The sequence below is a fragment of the Bos indicus genome, chromosome 4 (assembly GCF_029378745.1).
Source record: "Bos indicus isolate NIAB-ARS_2022 breed Sahiwal x Tharparkar chromosome 4, NIAB-ARS_B.indTharparkar_mat_pri_1.0, whole genome shotgun sequence".
Taxonomy (NCBI): domain Eukaryota; kingdom Metazoa; phylum Chordata; class Mammalia; order Artiodactyla; family Bovidae; genus Bos; species Bos indicus.
Genome location: NC_091763.1, coordinates 13,365,566 through 13,369,815, shown reverse-complemented (window position 1 = coordinate 13,369,815; position 4,250 = coordinate 13,365,566).

The following is a 4,250-nucleotide window of genomic DNA, read 5'->3' as shown; positions in this document are numbered from 1 at the left end:
GAGAATATACAAATGCATCTTCTTCTGTAGAGATAATTACTGCTTTGGGAAATGCTTATTTCCATTAAATATGTGTATGTGCCGTGGGCACAACCTGAAATACACAGAATTCTTTGGGTAAGAGTGCTTAAGAAAAACACTGCCTTAGAATTTTGCTTTTCTTTCTTTTCTTCCTTCTTCCACCACCCCTCTATTTTTTGTTTGATTGTTTATTTTGACCAGTAACCTTAGTTTGGAAAAGAATAGGGTGATATCTGGGGCTAAGAGTTTTTGAAATGGAGTGAGGGAGAATTAAATCCACCTTTTAAACAATTGTATTATGGTTAGAGACAGCATCTTACCTATTCCCAGTACAAAGTTGCTGGTGAGCATTAGAAGGTTCTTCTTCAGGAACCTGAATAAGAAAAGATGGATATAATTAGGAAATCAAGTGATGTTGCCTCAAAAGTGCAAAAGAACTTCAGTTTCGGAACTTCCACTGCTGCTGCTAAGTCGCTTCAGTTGTGTCCGACTCTGTGCGACCCCATAGACCACAGCGCACCAGGCTCCCCCGTCCCTAGGATTCTCCAGGCAACAACACTGGAGTGGGTTGCCATTGCCTTCTCCAATGCATGAAAGTGAAAAGTCAAAGTGAAGTCGCTCAGTCGTATCCGACTCTTCGCGACCCCATGGACTGCAGCCCACCAGGCTCCTCCATCCATGGGATTTTCCAGGCAAGAGTACTGGAGTGGGGTGCCATTGCCTTACCAACAGGAAAATATGCGCTTTATTTGTTTGACAACAGAGCCCTCTAGCGAGCTCAGATTAGAACTGCAGCTAAACCTTTAAAAAATTTTTAAAATGTATTTAAACAACTGACTTTGGATGATATCATAAACTTTTAGAACACAAAAAGAATCTAGAGATCATTTAATTTCATATACTTGGATCCTCCCAAGACTTATTACTCAACTTTTATATGCCAAGAATTTTTATAAATAATATCTAATTTTGTTTCGCAATAATTCTGTGAGGTAAATATTACCACTTTCATTGTTTTTTAAATTTATTTTTAAGTTTATTTAAAATTTTATTTTATTATTTATGGAGGTATGCTTGATAAATAAAAATTGTGTATATTTAGATTGTATATTGTGAGAGTTGGACCATAAAGAAGGCTGAATGCCGAAAAGTGGTGCTTTCAAATTGTGGTGCTGGAGAAGACTCTTGAGAGTCCCTTGGACTGCAAGGAGACCAAACCAGTCAATCCTAAAGGAAATCAACCCTGAATATTCATTGGAAAAACTGATGCTGAAGCTCCAACACTTTGGTCACCTGATGTGAAGAGCCAACTCATTGGAAAAGACCCTGATGCTGGGAGATTGAGGGCAGGAGGAAAAGAGGGCAACAGAGGATGAGATGGTTGGATGCCATCATGGACTCAACGGACTGAGTCTGAGCAAATTCGGGGAGATAGTGAAGGACAGGGAAAGCCTGACGTGCTGCAGTTACGGGGTCACAAAGAGTCAGACATGACTTAGCGAATGAACAACAACACTATATATTGTGATTTTTTTTTACAGTGTATCAAAGTATAGCTGATTTGCAATGTTGTGGAACTTTCATTTCATAAATTAAGAAACAAAGACTCAGAAGTAAAGTGACGTGTCTAAAAGCAGAAAGCGGCAGAGCCCAATCTAAAATTCAGGACGCTAGATTTTCAGGCCAGCAGTTTTTCTAATATACCACAATATCAAAATAGTATATACTTTTTAAGTGGTGAGGACATAGCATTTAGTTCATTTTCTTCATTTCTAAATGGAATAAAAGAGACACAAAAAGGAGAGCAAATTGTCCAGGGTCACTTAGCTAGTAACAAGCAGAGCCAACTGGTTTTCAGTCTCCAGCTGTTTGATATTATACCACACAGACTGAACACATCCCACCTGCGTGGTTCATTGTTTCTGCTGTGTCTGTGTCTGTGTGATCTTATGGACTGTAGCCGGGCAGGCCATGGGATTCTCCAGGCAGGAAAACGGGAGTGGGTTGCCATGCCCTCCTCCAGGGCATCTTCCCTACCCAAGGATTGAACCTGGGTCTCTCACGCCTCCTGCACTGGCAGGTGGGTTTTGTACCACCAGCACCATCTGAAAAACTGAGATTGAAAGTGAAAGTCACTCGGTTGTGTCCGACTGTTTGCGACCCTGTGGACTATACAGTCCATGGAATTCTCCAGGCCAGAATACTGGAGTGGGTAGCTGTTCCCTTCTCCAGGGGATCTTCCCAACCTAGGGATTGAACCTAGTTCTCTCACATTGCAGGCAGATTCTTTACCAGCTGAGCCACCTGGGAAGCCCTAAATATATCCTACTTAATAATAATGTGGAATGACTTATTTTAGCACAACGGCAGAATAGTTTTTAAAAATTACTTAGGAAAAAGCTCTAAAAATTCTAGATCAGTTATTTAAAAATGAATATTTCGTTCAGGAGAGTTAATTTCCTGAAGTTGAAAGTTGAAAATCTTTAAACGAAGGCAGGAAAGTATCAGAAAATTTCAGAGGACACAAAGGAGTGGAGAGGGTAACTAAGAAGGTGAGGAATTCAGAGACTGCAGCCTGCTTACAGGGCATCTCAGAGCTAAGGTGACCCCCGGCTTTCCATCCAGTGGTCTCACAGGACATCAGAGCAAGAAGCAAACCTTCAGGACTTCCGAAGATGGATTTTCAGACAGGATCCCACTGCATGAAGCTGGGACCCCAAGGAAGTAAACTCCCAGTTGGAAGGGTGAATGAAAAATCCAAGTCACTCCACAGATGGAAAACATGAAACAGTTTGCCTGTCTCAGACTTGGTGCAAGGTTGTGGGAAAGGAGGAATGCCTCTCAAGAGAATTCTTTGTGTGTACTTTTTTAAAAAGTTAGGTTTATGAAGGCTTAATTTCTGTGAAGTAAAATTCACCATTTTTAGTATGCAGTTCTAAGAATTTTGATCAAGGCCTACACTCTTGTAATCATCACCTTAATCAAGTTGTAGAACAGTTTCATCAACCCCTCAAATTTCCTTCTGTTGCTTTCTAGTCAACCTTACTTTCTCACCTCCAGCCTCGGCAACCACGGATTTTTCTGCCTCCAGGGTTTCATCTTTTCCTGAATGTCATGTAAATGGAATCATTTTTGAGTTAGCTTCTTTCATTTCTCTTAATGCTCACATCATAATTGTTCATTTTCATTGCTAGATAGGATCCTGTTGCACAGATATAACATGATTTGGCTATGCAATCACAGTGGAAGGATATTTAGGTTGCCTCCACTTTGGGTGATTATAAATAAACACTATAAATATTCAAAGCTTAACTTTTGTGTGAATGTAGAAGTAGGACTGTGGGGTTATGTGATAAGGGTGTTAAACTCTGTAAAACAGCACTAAAATATTTTCCAGAGTGGTTATGGCATTTTGCATTCTCACCAACAATGATATGAGTTCAAGTTGTTCTCTCTCCTCCTCAATACTGGGAGTATTTTTATTACAAATTCAATTTCACTACTAGTGATCAGTCTGTTCAAATTGTTTGTTTCTTCCTGATTCTTTTGCTAAAAGAAAATAACTATCAGCCCATAATTTTATATCTAGCAAATACCTATCAAGATAAAAGGTGAATTAGAGATATTCTTGGATTAAAAAAAAAAAGAATTTGTTGTCAGCAGACCTAGTCTAAAAGAACTACTATTGAAACATGTATATTACCATATGTAAAATAGATGACCAGAGCAAGTTCGATGCCTGAAGCAGGGCACTCAAAGCTGGTGCTCTGGGACAACCCAGAGGGATGGGGTGGGGAAAGAGGTGGGAGGGGGCTTCAGGATGGGAGACACATGTGCACCCACGGCTGATCCATGTCAATGTATGGCAAAAACCACCATAATATTGTAAAGTAATTAGCCTCCAATTAACTTTTTTTTTAAAAAGGGTATAAATTTTGATTATCTGGAAAAAATTAAATGAAATACTAGAAGATGCCAGATTTGTGGTTCTAAAATACAGATAAAAGGAATCAAGTATTTCTATTAAAAGAATTACCATATGGAAAATAGATAGCTAATGGGAATTTGCTGTATGTCTCAGGAAACTCAAACAGGGGCTCTGTATCAACCTAGAGGGATGGGAAGGGGAGGGAGATGGGAGGGAGGTTCAAGAGGAAGGGGACATATGTACACCTACGGCTGATTCATGTTGATGTTTGACAGAAAACAAGAAAATTCTGTAAAGCAAT